This window comes from Periplaneta americana, chromosome 8, assembly GCF_040183065.1.
Source record: "Periplaneta americana isolate PAMFEO1 chromosome 8, P.americana_PAMFEO1_priV1, whole genome shotgun sequence".
NCBI classification, from domain to species: Eukaryota; Metazoa; Arthropoda; class Insecta; order Blattodea; family Blattidae; genus Periplaneta; species Periplaneta americana.
The window spans coordinates 21,305,817-21,321,994 of record NC_091124.1 but is presented as its reverse complement, the minus strand read 5'-3'; the positions used below and the strand labels follow the sequence as shown (position 1 = coordinate 21,321,994).

Genomic DNA, 16,178 nt, shown 5'->3' with positions numbered 1-16,178 from the left:
GTCGTTGCCTTCATTTTTCAAAGTACCAGGAACCAATTCGTTATACAGTACAATTTATCGTTTAGTTCCTAAATTGCTTCTCCTTTAAACATCTTCTTTCAATATACCCTCCTTATTCATCTCTTCCTTCGATTTCTTCCTTTCCTACTTCATTATTCACCTCTTCCTCAACTACTTATGTTCAACTCCATCCTTTTCTCATTCATCTTCTGGTTCCTTCCTTTGAACATTTTGTTCTTTAATTTCTTTATATTTGCCTTCTTTCTTTTATACTGAACCTTCAACTTATCCTCTTCCCACGTCTCCTTCGACTGCTTCCTGCACATCTCCTTCAACTTCTTCTCCCTTACACATCTCTTTCAACTTCTTCCCCATTCCATATCTCCTTCAAATTTTTCCCAATTCCACGTCTCTTTCAACTTCTTCCCTTTCCACTTCTCTTTCGACTTCGTCCCCCTTCCACGTCTCCTTCAACTTCTTTCCCCTTCCACGTTTCCTTCAACTTCTACCTCCTTCCAAATCTCTTTCAACTTCTACCTCTTCCAAATCTCATTCAACTTCTTCCCCCTTCCAAGTCTCCTTCAACTTCTTCCCTTTCCACTTCTCCGACTTCTTCCCTCTTCCATGACTCCTTCGATACTTCTTCCTCCTTCCACGTCACCTTCAATCTCCTTCAACTTCTCTCCCTTCCACGTCTCCTTCAACTTCTTCCCTTTCCACTTCTCCGACTTCTTCCCCCTTCCATGTCTCTTTCGATACTTCTTCCTCCTTCCACGTCACCTTCAATCTCCTTCAACTTCTCCCCTTCCACGTCTCCTTCAACTTTTTCCCCTTTCCACGTCTCCTTCAACTTCTTCCTCCTTCCACGTCACCTTCAATCTCCTTCATCTTCTCCCCTTCCAAGTCTCGTTCAACTTTTTCCCTTTACACTTCTCCGAATTCTTCTCCCTTCCATGTCTCTTTCGATACTTCTTCCTCCTTCCATGTCACCTTCAACTTCTTCCCCTTCCAAGTCTCCTTCAACTTCTTCCCTTTCCACTTCTCCGACTTCTTCTCCCTTCCATGTCTCCTTCAATACTTCTTTCTCCTTCCACGTCACCTTCAATCTGCTTCAACTTCTCCCCCTTCCACGTCTCCAACTTCTTCCCCTTTCCACGTCTCCTTCAACTTCTTCCCCTTTCCACGTCTCCTTCAACTTCTTCCCCTTGCTACGTCTCCTTCGACTTTTTACCCCTTCGACGTCGCCTTCAACTTCTTCCCCTTGCTACGTCTCCTTCAACTTCTTTCCCCTTCCACGTCACCTTCAATCTCATTCAACTTCTCCCCCTTCCACGTCTCCTTCAACTTCTTCCTCCTTCCATGTCACCTTCAATCTCATTCAACTTCTCCCCCTTCCACGTCTCCTTCAACTTCTTCCTCCTTCCACGTTACCTTCAATCTCATTCAACTTCTCCCCCTTCCACGTCTCCAACTTCTTCCCCTTTCCACGTCTCCTTCAACTTCTTCTTCCTTCCACGTCGCCTTCAATCTCATTCAACTTCTCCCTCTTTCACGTCTCCTTCAACTTGTTCCTCCTTCTACGTCTCCTTCAACTTCTTCCCCTTGCTACGTCTTCGACTTTTTACCCCTTCGACGTCGCCTTCAACTTCTTCCCCTTGCTACGTCTCCTTCAACTTCTTTCCCTTGCTACGTCTCCTTCAACTTCTTTCCCCTTCCACGTCTCCTTCAACTTCTTTCCCTTGCTACGTCTCCTTCAACTTCTTTCCCCTTCCACGTTTCCTTCAACTTCTTCCACATTCCACATCTCCTTCGACACTTCTCCCCCTTCCACGCCTCCTTTAACTTCTTCCCCATCCACTTCTCCTACAACTTCTTCCCTTTCCACGTCTCCTTCAACTTCTTCTTCCTTCCACGTCGCCTTCAATCTCATTCAACTTCTCCCTCTTTCACGTCTCCTTCAACTTGTTCCTCCTTCTACGTCTCCTTCAACTTCTTCCCCTTGCTACGTCTCCGACTTTTTACCCCTTCGACGTCGCCTTCAACTTCCTCCCCTTGCTACGTCTCCTTCAACTTCTTTCCCTTGCTACGTCTCCTTCAACTTCTTTCCCCTTCCACGTCTCCTTCAACTTCTTTCCCTTGCTACGTCTCCTTCAACTTCTTTCCCCTTCCACGTCTCCTTCAACTTCTTCCACATTCCACATCTCCTTCGACACTTCTCCCCCTTCCACGCCTCCTTTAACTTCTTCCCCATCCACTTCTCCTACAACTTCTTCCCTTTCCACGTCTCCTTCAACTTCTCGCTCCTTTCACGTTACCTTCCACTTCCTCCCCACTGCACGTCTCCTTTCACTTCCTAGTCTTCCATGTTTCCTGTAACTTCTTTATATTCTTCTTCAGCCTCAGTTTGTTCCGTTATTACTTCACGTTCAACTTCCTCCTTTTCTTTATCTTCAACTTTTTCTCTTCCTACTTCAACTTCTTGCCCTTCCACTCCTTAACTATTAAGATATTTTCCTTTTACATCTTTAGCCACCATTATTTTCCCTTCCATTTCCATACATATAACTTTTACTTATCCTTCTTAATCTTCCATTCAATCATATCTATATTTTCTTTTACTTATTTTGAGCTATTTCTTTTTCTAATTTTCAATCTTCAATTGTTTCTCCTTCGTAGGGTGTCACAGATTCTCATTACTCCCTGCACTGGCCACATAGTGTATTACATTGTCAAAGGAAAGCGAGACTTTCGATAAAATCTACTCAAAACAGTTTTTCTACCATAAATTCTGATTACGTTCTAGAAACTCGAACTCAGCTCTTTAGGAAGGGAAACCGATGAACTAGCCAATCACCTAATGGCCCAGTAATTACAAAAGTAATTTATTGTTTTCTTCTCATTTTTGTTTATGAACGCGCGGAGCGACGTTCCATCGGTTTCAATTTTCCTCCATTTTCATTATCCATTTACCTCTGTCAGATTATTTAATATGTAAGCACGGAACGGAACAGGAGCCTGCTCTCGTGCGATATGCCTTCAATCCACGCGCACATCATGTAGTCAGTGATTTACAGTATGAGAATATTCAATTTCCATCAAGTTACTTCAATTTGCAAAAGATAAATAGTTACGGTATAAAAATATAGCTGAGATAAATTCAGAAATATGCCAGTCGCACTTATATAAACGGTATTTTAAATTTGTGAAAGAAAATAGCCATGACTCATTGATACCGTTATGGCTGCAAATCCAACGATCTCAGTTCGAGTTTTCGCAAGTACTCCAACTGATTGTGAACATCATGTACGGTTCGTGAACCTTACAGACAGACCGAAACACGCGATCTTTAAAGGGAGAGGATGATATTTTTTTTAACTTTTTTCCTATATGGTATAAATTATTAATTTTTTGTATGTAGAGAGCTCATAGCTGTGGCAACTCAATCAAACAAAAATATTTTGAAAAAAAAATATTTGGGGGCTCAAATTTGAAAAAAGTATACTCAATGCAAGATTGTACTAAAACCGATATATCTAAACCGTTTTTAAAGATAGATTCGAACAGTTTTTGCAATGTATTTGCAAAAATATGTTCTACAAACTGTCTGTAACAGAATGTTGATATTAGTCCCTACGTTTGTAAAATAAACAATTAAAATTTAGTAACAATTTTCTGATTTCCTTTCTTACAAACAAACGGACGTATTTTTAAAATGAAATCAATTAACAAAATTCTGTTACAGAGAAAAGTTTCCTAATAGTCTAAAGAATTTGTGTTCTAAATTTCATGCATGTATCTTTAATAGTTCAGAAATTATATCCGTTTTGTCTGGCAATGTAGCAAAAAAATGAAGTTACTGGAAACCGATAAAAGCGGGCGTGTGATTTAAAAATCCATAGTGGGAAGTTTAAAAATGACGTCTCAACATCCGATAAGGGCACAAATACCCACAAAATGTTATGCAATGCATTCCACACATATCAAAGGGTATTTTAAAGAAAAAAAATTTTTTTTGAAAATTTAATTTACCGGAAACAACAATAAAAGTGGGCGAGTGATTTAAAAATCCATAATGCAGGAGGTTTAAAAATGGCGATCCACACATATCACAGTGTATTTTAAAGATTTTTTTTTAACTTTAGTCATTTTTCATCAAAAATACCATCCCCTCCCCTTAATGTAAATTATTATAACGAAAATTCTGATGATAAAGATAAAAATACGATGATAAAATATTATCATGAAGATAAAATATTATCATGAAGATAAAAATTAAAATAATGAAGATGAAGACGATAACTAGGGCAACAGTGCCTTCATTATATCTGATGCAAGGAAGAGTGAAACAAGTGAAATGAAGAGTCGCTAGTCCTTCGATTAAGTGAACAGTAAAGAAATGAAATTAGAGACAGATTAAAAATATAAATAAGGTCAAAATGAAATATATCTCTTCAGAAACCAGAAAGTGTTTTAAACTCGGAATTGATGTGGTAAATATTCACTATCTCTACTTTAAGAAACAATATTCAGATATTAAAATTAATTTATAGTTGCCGAGAAGAAAATATTAAAAAATGGCGCCGCAGGTGAAAGTATTTCCCATCTAATTTTCATATTTCTGAATATAAGTTTATGATTCCAATCTATTCTTGAATTTTATATCTAGAAACTGTAAGATGAATATTTTAAATAATATAAAGATATTAACTGTCCTAAAAGTTACAAAATGCAGTACTCATGAAAAAAAAGACACATAAAAAATTATGGTACATTTTATACAAGATTTTTCATAGGAGCCATTTTGAATATTACCACTAACTAAGAATGTAAGTCATTTTTAATATCTGTATATTATTTCTTAAAGTGGAAGTAGTGAATATTTATCCTGCCAATTTTGAGTTCAATACACTTCATAGTTTCTGAGGAAAATATATTTCTTTTTTTCCTTATTTATGATGCTCAAAGATGGATGTAAGCCATACTCCCTTAATATAAATGAAGAAATTAGTGTAAATAAAAGCAACAAACACGTTTACATTATAGGATGGGATGGGGCGATGACGTTTTTCACTCATGCCATTATCATTATTATTATTATTATTATTATTATTATTATTATTATTATTATTATTATTACAGAGAAGAATAATAAAAATATGTATTAAGAAAAAATGGATTATCATACACGCCTCATATACAAGGAATTTAACGTACTGAATATTAAGCAAATATACGTCATATACACGCTATTAAAATACTAAGACAAATACCTATAACTATTATGACCATGGTTACAGTACAAGAAGACACATTATATCATGTCCTTTGTTTGAAACCAAAGGCAATTCTGAAGCAGGACTAAGGCATGCCTCAAATTTCGGCCCAAGATTGTATAATAACTTCATTCAAAACATTCAAAATTAGCATCTTCCAATAATAAATTATTTAAAAAGCAAGCAATTCAACTGATTTTAAATACTGATTAGTATTCTAGTAATTATATATATATATATATATATATATATATATATATACACATACATACACAATATTATATTTAATATATATATACATTTTTTTTCATTTTTGATATTTTTCATTTTTTTATATTTCTCTCTTACATGAAATTAAAAAAAAATGTATACATATTTTTTATGTTATGAATCTTTCAAAATTCAATAAATCAAATAGAACTAAAATATCATCTAAGTATATAATATATTACGCCATTATATTATTTCATAATATTTTCTTTTTATTTTACAATTGTATTATTCAGTACTTTTTCATTTTACTTTATTATTGTTTAAAGGGGCCTCGCCCCTTGTACTTTCTAGTTAACCAAATCTTGTGTTTTACTTGATATAATTTCATTGTATTTCTTAGATTGTTATTTCTTGTATTATTGTTTTGATATTCATCAATTTACTTTTGCTTTTATATATATTTACTTAAATTAAACAATTAATAATTATTTTAGTGTAGGCTTAAACTTGTAATATTACTTTTTAATTATTTAATTTAAATTCCACTCCCAGCCATAAGCTTTTGTTTCATCGGGAATGCCAACCAAAAGTGTACTATTATTATCTTTATTATTATTATTATTATTATTAATGCTAATGAATTCTAATAGAATAACGATTATTAAGTAACATTGTGAATGAGAAAAATAATGATAAAGCGAAGCAAGAAATGTTCAGTAATTTAAACAGATCAGGGTCATTAAGTGATTCAAAGAAATGAAAATCGTATGAAACAGGAAAAATACGCAAGAATTAACAGAAAGCTAAATTATGAGCATGAGAGTATACATATTAATTGATAAGGACTAGTTTTATAAGGTAAAGGGGGAATTGTTAAGAAATAACTACGATAAATCGACGTCCCTAATCGTTTGCGAATTTTCTCCTAACATATTCACGTCATCCGCATAGACAAGCAGCTGATGTAACCCGTTCAATTCCAAACCTTCTCTGTTATCCTGGACTTTCCTAATGGCAAATTCTAGAGCAAAGTTAAAAAGTAAAAGTGATAGTGCATCTCCATGCTTTAGCCACAGTGTTTATGAAAACAAATTCAAAGCAGTATTTCTTACAAAATCTTCCTTAACTACCAGTCTTATGACATTACGGATGAACCACTCTTCCAAGTTTTAACAGCACAAGCTTTATTTTGCTAATCAAAATTTCATCAGCTTAAGTTAGAGGACCTTACAAATATGTCGAGATAATTTTAAGTCGATAATGGAAAGTACGTGCCTTAATTATTATTTTTTGAGCCAATGAGAAAACTAGAGGAGCTCCTCCTCGGAAAATGTGTTCCATACTCTCTGGATAATCCAGTTATCTCCTCTCTGACACGTCACGCGCTGAGTGCATCTGCGAAGTATATTCTCGCGTTAAAGTCGGTCGCAAAAACGTTAACAGAAGACAGCCGGCCACTCTAGCTCAAATGCAGTCCACAATGGAGTGGATTTAAGTGTCACGTGACACTTTAACTAATTTCTTCGTCCACGGCAGTTCGATACAGTCCACGGCATTTACAAGTACTTCTATTCGAAATTTAAAATATTATTTATTACAATATTAGTCTCCTTTATAAATTCCTTAAATACTAAGACCTTTAGGTAACTACAGTGAAAACTGTTCAAATCGGAACCTGAACAATCCGGAATCCTGTCTATTTCGGAACAATGTATTGGTCCCGGCGAAATTTGTGTGTATTATGTGTAATTTTTCCTGAATAAAACGGAAACTGTCCAACGCGGAAACGGAAACTGTCTGCTACTGTTCAAAACGGAAACAATATTTTGGACACACACTATATTTTGTAACTATATTTTGAAACAGCGTGTAATTTCAAGGAATATACGAAATATGTAGTACACTAAGATAAAAACAAGTTTTCTTTGCAAAATTGTAGAGGGTACGAGGGTGTGTTGGCCTGTCGGTCATAAATTTTATTACCCTGTTGACTAGGCAGACGAGTCCCTTCAAAGATTTTCAATGCTTCACACCCGTATACTGTCGTAGCTAAACACAGCGCAAGTGTAGTGATTTCCAGGTAAAAAAAAAAAAAAGTTGCATAAAATGTGGCATTAACATTAAGTGATGAAGTAAAAGTTATCGAGATAAAGGAAAATTAGAAACAAAATCTATGTGAAATAATATTGAAGTACAGTAGTGGAAAACTCAGGTGTGCCACTAAAAAATAAAGATCATAATGAGTGAGTGGCGTGCGGCCAATATTGGTGACACAAAAGGAACCAGAAAGCAACTGTTTATGTGGAAATAAATGAACTGTTGTGAGAGTGTCTTCATGACCTTTCAAAGAACAAGCCAATTTCTGGATCTATTCTGCAAAGCAAGCTATTGAACTGGGAAAGAAATGAAATAAACCAGAATTCAAGGCTTCTAATAGATGGCTCCTAGTCCAATTAATTAATAATGTGCAGTACAGTATTAGAGTATAGTGTTAGATATTAAATAGAATGAGATTAGTAAACTTTAGTAATGTTTAATGACTAATGAGTGAGTTACGATAATATTTATACAGAAAATGAGATTTTAACAAGATGATTCACCAACGTAATAAGCGACAGAAAGCTGATTTAATGTGACGAGTGTTAAACGGAATATTTTGTACTTCTTGCAGTTTGAGGCATGCCATTTTGTTTTTCATGTATATGAATGACAGAATATTCCATTTTAATGTCACACCTGAATAATACGGAAACCTGTCCAGAACGGAAAAAAAATTAGGACCATGTCACTTCCGTCTTGAACAGGTTTCACTGTATTATATCCCCTACATCCTTTTGCTTTACTTCATGTTTCATCCACCAGAGGCCCTTGAATCTTAGAAATCTTTTATCCACAATTACTTCCTCGCAGAACATGAAATTTGATGGTGCGAGAAACAGCAAGTCTGCAATTCTGTCTAGTGAAGGCTTCACAAACCTTTGTGCTTATATACTTCCCATGTCCTATACAAAAACGATCTGGCCAATCAGAAGCAAGGTACGTGTTGTCATCAACCGAAAGAAACAAAAGGAGAGTGAATCACATAAACTAAAAATAGACGTAGCAAACCAAACCTAATCTAAAGAAAAAATCGGACACGAAAAATTACGTAAATATACTAAACGTGGCCTGGGAAAACTAAACCTAAATACAAAAAAAAAATTAAAAATAACAAGAGAAAACTAAACATAATCTAAAACAAAAATCGTTGGCCCCATAAACAACGTTAACAAAAAGTAAGTAAAAAGTAAAAAAGTAAATGCATGGCACTATAGCCCATGAAGGGTCAAGACCGACCAGCCGGCTGCTGGCCTCATGTCCACATGCCGAAGCAGAGGTGGACGATCATCCAATCAGAATGGAGATATCGTGTGGTTAGCACGATGATCCCCCCAGCCTTTATAGCTGGTTTGCGAGACCGGATTTTCGCTACCTATCGTAGCTCCCCAAGTACATCACGATGCTGGGTGGGCACCGGTCCCATACACTGGCCGAAATTTCATGATAAAATGTCTTCCCCCATGAGGACTCGAACCAGCCCGCATTCCGTAACGCGAGTCCTAGGCAGCATTCCTTAACCACTACGCCACGGCGCGGGACAATAAACAAAAAGTAGTCTGGGAAAATCAAACATAACAAAAAGAAAATATCGTTGGACCCAAAAATAAAGTAAACGAACTAAATGTATCACGAGTAAATTAAACTTAAGTTAACATAAAGGAAAAGTCGTTGGACCCAAAAATAATGTACACAAACAAAGTATCATGAGAAAGTCAAATAGGCTATACCACAAAGGAGAAATCATTGGATCCAAAGATAATATAAACAAACTGAAAGTAGCATGAGAAAGTCAAACTAGCACAGAGGAAAAATCATTGATCCCAAAAATAATGTAAACAAACTGAAAGTTGCATGAAAAAGTCAAACCTAGCACAAAGGAAAAATCATTGATTCCAAAAATAATGTAAACAGACTGAAAGTAGCATGGGAAAGTCAAACATAAAGTTAACATAAATACAAAAAAATGGACCACCTCTGTATTGTAGCCTAGATCATATATGTAACAGATAGGTCATCGCTATGTTAAAATTGTTTGCACTTTGAAGAGAACAACCGCCAGGATCGCCACCCGTCCGCCGTAAATGAACACGAGATGGCAGTACAGTCGCTAATGCAATTTCAAATGGGAATTATGACGTGACTCCTTATGTAACAACTAGATGGCAGTGTAGTAAACCTGACAAAAGTTGTTAACGTCAAAGCCTATAAGGCTGACCTATCTGGGATATATATGAACTAGGATTGTAGGAGTCAGCAAGCTGGTCTCTTACGCAGAAGGCCCGGATTCGATTCCCGGCCGGGTTGAATTTCCTGGTTCAGGTTTTTCAGGGTTTTGCTCAACCGTAAGGCAAATGCCAGGAAATTCGGGCCACAACATCCCTGAATATCACCGGCTTCATTCATCACCAAAATCATAATCATAACAAATCAGTAATACATATACAGACGCCATCTAGTTCACAACAATAGAATCAGTCTCAACAATAGTACAGAGGCCTTCGGATTTCACACAAAAAAAGATTAATTCGCGATATGACCAGAGATGTTAAAGCGAGTATAAATAACAGTAAAAAATCGTTAGACCCAAAGATAATATAAAGAAAGCGAGAGTAGTATGATAAAACCAAACACAACATAAAGAAAAAATCGTTGAACCAAAGAATAATATAAACAAACTAAAAGTAGTATGAAAAAATCAAACACAACATAAAGAAAGAATCGTTGAACTAAAAAAAAATAATGTAAACAAACTAAATTTAGCCTGACAAAAATCAAACCTAACATAAAAAAGTTGAATTCTAAAATCAAGTAAATAAACTAAAAGTTGCCTGGGAAAAATCATGCCTAATATAAAGAAAAAAAAAAGTTCAATCCAAAAGTCATGTAACCAATACAAATTAAAAACTATATTTTATCCCTCGCCTCTTATTATAAAACAAAGATAATAATTATACAACTAAATAAATTAAATATTACCAATAATGTTCTTAATTATATTAGTCGAAACTTGATTAGAATTTTATTGGGTTGGGATGGCTTAGGTCTAGTTTCTTACAATTATAAGTTGCACCAGAATTCTTCTAGAGTATACTAAGATTTCAACAAAATTATTGCTAGATGACAATAAAGAAACAAATTTACTTGCACATATCAAGAATTTCTGAAGAAAATTTTGTTTAACATAATACTGATTCCCAAATCAAAGATTAAAAAAAAAATGGTACCGATAGATAGTTTAATACACACAAAAAAAAAACGATAAAAACATGTGACCAACGAAAGAAAAGAAGTTTTCTTCCTTTTTTCTTTAGTAAAATGTAACAGTTATTCTCATCAATATTCAAATACTTAGTGTGACCAATGAAGTAGATAATCAACGCAACCAATCTATAGGGAATTCACGTATTTGTAAAATCGAAACTGAATTGAAATTATTATGTATCCGATGGATTTAATCCACAACCAACAGGAAATATCAGAAACAATTAATGAATATGCATTTGAGTCATAACGTTTGCTGTCATAAATCTCTCAGCCCCTAATACTATCATATATTTCCCTTTGTTCTAGACAGAATCAATCACAAAGCTTTCAATTATGAAAGTATGACGACTGGACTTAGAGTAATGCTAAAAATAACAGCAGTACTAATAAAAACAATAACGAAATGGACCGTAATAGTTCTTGTTCGGCCTTAACCATCAATCCTCTAAAATGCTTACTTTCCCTCACGTTAATTTTCAGATTTGTAATGTGTTTAGGTATTTAGTTTGAACTTAATATCTTTTGGGAATGAAAAATTATTTTATAAGTTTCTGTTCTATGAATGGCAGATTATACTTTCATTGTCTGTAAAATTTCTTTATTTCTCTTCTGATTAAAAACAGTGAATTCTTCTGTTTTTTTAATAATTTCATTTCATCATTGGATCGGTGTCGGGTAGAGTTCCCGGGTAACTCAGTTGGTAGAGCGTTGGTACGTTAAACCAAAGGTCCCGGGTTCGATTCCCGGCCCCGGAAGAATTTTTCCCTCGAAATTATTCAAATCAACTTTACAGGGAGTTATACCTGAAATCTTGATTTGCATAATACACGTCACTGTTCGTTAACAGAAAACCACAATTTAGGTCACACGTAGTTAGGGTGCACTCGATGTTGGTTGCTTGACGGTTGTCAGCCCACTTTGAGGTCTGTGGATATAGAGGGGAAAAATCGGTATCGGGTAGAGTTCCCGGGTAGCTCAGTTGGTAGAGCGTTGGTACGTTAAACCAAAGGTCCCGGGTTCGATGCCCGGCCCCGGAACAATTTTTCCCTCGAAATTATTCAAATCAACTTTACAGGGAATTATACCTGAAATCTTGATTTGCATAATACACGTCACTGTTCTTTAACAGAAAACCACAATTTAGGTCACACGGAGTTAGTGTGCACTCGAAGTTGGTTGCTTGACGGTTGTCAGCCCACTTTGAGGTCTGTGGATATAGAGGGAAAAATTGGATCGGTGTCGGGTAGAGTTCCCGGGTAGTTCAGTTGGTAGAACGTTAGTACGTTAAACCAAAGGTCCCGGGTTCGATTCCCGGCCCCGGAAGAATTTTTCCCTCGAAATTATTCAAATCAACTTTACAGGGAGTTATACCTGAAATCTTGATTTGCATAATACACGTCACTGTTCGTTAACAGAAAACCACAATTTAGGTCACACGGAGTTAGGGTGCACTCGAAGTTGGTTGCTTGACGGTTGTCAGCCCACTTTGAGGTCTGTGGATATAGAGGGAAAAATTGGATCGGTGTCGGGTAGAGTTCCCGGGTAGTTCAGTTGGTAGAACGTTGGTACGTTAAACCAAAGGTCCCGGGTTCGATTCCCGGCCCCGGAACAATTTTTCCCTCGAAATTATTCAAATCAACTTTATAAGGAGTTATACCTGAAATCTTGATTTGCATTTCATTTCAGTTTATTCTACTAGGGTCTTGCCTTTTGTTCGATAGTCTAAATTTTACTGTAATTCATTTATAGTTTTCTGCTCAAGGAGAGGTCCTCCATTACAAACCCAGCATTCTCCAGTTTTCCCTTTCCTCCGCCATCCTCACCGTCTCTGCATATGACCCACATATCCTAACATTATCTATCATGTGATATCTTCTTCTACCAGAACTTTTTACCCCTGTAACCATACTTTCCAGTATATCCTTCACGTGGCAGCTTCTTCTTAGCTAGTGACACAGCCAATTCCTTTTTCTCTTTTTGATCAGTGTCAGCATTAGTCTTTCTTCACTCACTATTTTTAGCACAGCTTAATTTCTTATTTTGTCTGTCCATTTGACACGCGAAAGTTGTGAACTCTTATGGACATGGTATGCGATAGTCGACATCGTAAATGATATTTTCTTGCAACTTTCCTTCTATTTCTACATGTCCTTATTTTTACTGTGTACATTTTTTATTGAATTATCGGCTTCCGTTTTTGTGTGATCCGTATTTGATTCTAACAATATTAATATGTATTTCACAATGTTTATCTTTATTTTATGAGGTAAATTTTTTTGTAACTACCTCTTTTGATCTCATTATGTATCTAAATCGTATCAGTATGTAATTACTTAAATCCGTTCCAGTTGTATGTTCAACTATGTAAGCAAGTTTTAATCCTGGTTGAGTGTAAGAGAAGGCCTTACGCAGCGTTGTCAGACACAGCCTAAACGGAGCGGAGCGCTCCACTATAACTCGTTGCGTGCTCCGGTGCTTTCACAGACATAAGCAAGTTCACGCTCCGACTGGACGTCTGTAGCACCACAACCGGTTTCGGAGCTTACAACTCTGACACTACTGCCTTACAGCCTTAACTCTGCCAGGTTAAATAAAGCCATTATTATTATTATTATTATTATTATTATTATTATTATTATTATTATTATAAATCAAATTTGTATACAAGCAAATTCTCTTACTGCGAATCTTTCCGTGACAACCGTAAATAAAGAAACCAAAATTAATGTCTACACTTAATGCTTAACCCAAATAAGCCTAATACCGTACAAGAAGGGCAGCTACATATAAACTGAGGTGAGATATCAGTGCACTGATCGCGAGTTCGATGCCAGGTGACTATATTAATGTATACTGTAAACAGGATTCTGTACCTATTTGCATGAGCTTTGTAATGTTTACAAAAATCACCAGGGTAACGTTATGGTATACGTTGAAGAAAACATGACCTTCCAATGTTACTTAGACCGGTTAGTAGGACTACACACATCACGTTCTATAATTACCAAACGAGATGTTTTCGGACACGGGTTCCTACATGAAAGTTATTCATACTGATCTCCTCTATCATCCCTAAAAGTTTGTAACAAAGTCACAGAATCACTCTGTATCTCATCGACAGACATACCGTACAACTGCTCTCTACAACAGCCAACAATGTCGATCATAGCAATTATTTGAATAAAACAATGCATTTATTATAGGTATCCTACAAGCAAAACTCAGCTCGGACTCCTCGCGACACGCATGCTATACCCCTCTTACTCCCCTGCAGTAGGCTTGAGAGCATGCTGGAAACGGGAGCATACGTCATCTGCGCGAGACAGTCACGCCCGCTGGTTTCTGCGCACCGAGTTTTCCTTGCTGGATGCCTATAGTTGATATAGTTGTAACTCTTATGTTTTTAAAATACACTGATTATTAATTTCTGTATTTTCTATAATTTTGTCAAACGCTTCACTCTGAAGTGATTCAGTTCATCTCTTGAACATATTCATTAACAATCATAATGCCATTTTCCACTTTCTATGCACAGAATATTTCACAATCTTTTTATGCCTTTCACTTGATTTCTTTGGGATTAATTTCCTCAAAGTTTCATAAGCAGTTTCAATACTTCCCAAAAATACTTTCATTGTCTTTTGTTCTTCCATAAATGAAATGCATATAATAAGTTGCGAGGAAAGTTGCAAGGTTTAATCAGTAAAAACATCATTTACGATGCCAACTAGTTTATACCATGTTTTTGAGAAATCATCAACGTTTGCAGGAACAGGTCGCCTGCAACCAAACTTTAAAATGATGGCCTAGAGTTCGATTCTAGCTGGTTACACTGACTAACATATCTAGGTTTGTAACTACCAAACGAAATGTTTCCGGATATAGGTTCGTATATGAAAGTTGTTCATAATCGTCTCCTTTATCATCTCTAGTATGTAACATAGTCACTGAATCATCCTGTATTTAAACAATTTAAATGTGATAAAAATTAGCTTGTTAGTCTAAAATATAAATCCTTGGCTTACTCTTGGAATTACTGTATTTATTTTAATTTTTAACAGCCAGGCTCACTTTGGCATGGAATGGCTGACTTCAGATTATGAAAAATGAGATCTTAGGCCAGGGATTTCTAGGTTATCAAGAGATAAATATAGCCTATCTCACTCCTACTGACTGAAGAAAAATAGTCGAGAATGTGTGTTTAAAAAGTGGATAGAAAGCATAACAACTGTATCACTTTTAAAGTAAACCATCTACTTGGGTGAAGAAGATGTAGTCATGTCTGCATCAATATCTCATTCTGAAGAACAAACACGGGTCCAAGAACTTTTCAGACAGCAGTAGCGGACGGTGGGTTTAAAAGTTGAGGAGGCCAAGACGTGAATGATGAGAATATAAAAATATAAGGCTTGTGACGTACCTCATTACCAAGCGCAGAATTTATAGATTTTAAGAAATTAAAATTAGGTTTTCCAATTTATGTTTTAGGATTTTAAATCTTATGCTTAGAAATTTATATGATTTTACGGGGGGGGGGGGAAATAAAAATAAACAACGTACTGTTAATATATTACAACGGCTTGGTAAAAATTGCCACTTTTTGGGACACTTTAAGTCCTAACCTATGAATTAGGTCTTTTTAGGTCATATTACATTTAAGAATGTTACTCTTTGCTACATAAAACGAACAAGAAAAGTAATATTTCGAGAGTAACGAGATAGCAACAAAATTGATTCGAACCTAAGAATCCGGGGCTTGCTCATTACCATTACATAGTCTAATTTTAGAGCAAATTAACTGGACGATCCTCTTTCTTCGCAAATCGATCAAATAGGTCACAACATACTGAATAACTGCTACTAGAAGAAGCTAAAGACAAATCTGAATTTGTTTCTAAACTCTCGATATATTTAAAATACTGTATAAGTAAATACATCTCGTAACACAAAAGAATAAAATAACAAGAACACCCGCAAACAAGAGGAAATCTAACAACATAAATGAAAACTTTTACGCAGGGAGAGAAAACTAACAACACGTGACTCAATTTTCTAAAACCAAGAAGAGAGAAAGAGAGAGAGCTTCCCAATACAGCCGAAACCGGCCGTGACTAAGCAGTAAAGTTGTCAGCGGTGGGTAGGACGTCTCCAAATCGGCTCCCTTCGCGCGTTCTAGTCAAGTTTAAACACTCTTCTAACCAGCTATCTTATTGGTTGAACTGCTGTTGTCATGGTTACCGGGGAGTAGCGTCATGTAGCCGACTCCTCTCTCCCGCTCTCGCATAGACACTGCAGGCTGCTAGATGTCGACTGTACAGGTTACAGCGC

General features: G+C 36.0%; 1 protein-coding gene and 1 non-coding gene across 3 annotated transcripts in view; both read left to right on the top strand.

Moving 5' to 3' along the window:
* The window catches only part of Syt14 (Synaptotagmin 14), a 495,921-nt gene that overhangs the window by 310,388 nt on the left and 169,355 nt on the right, over positions 1-16,178 (top strand). The window lies entirely within an intron of this gene.
* Positions 12,387-12,459, top strand: TRNAN-GUU (transfer RNA asparagine (anticodon GUU)). Its single transcript has one exon. It is a non-coding gene; the product is annotated as a tRNA-Asn (tRNA).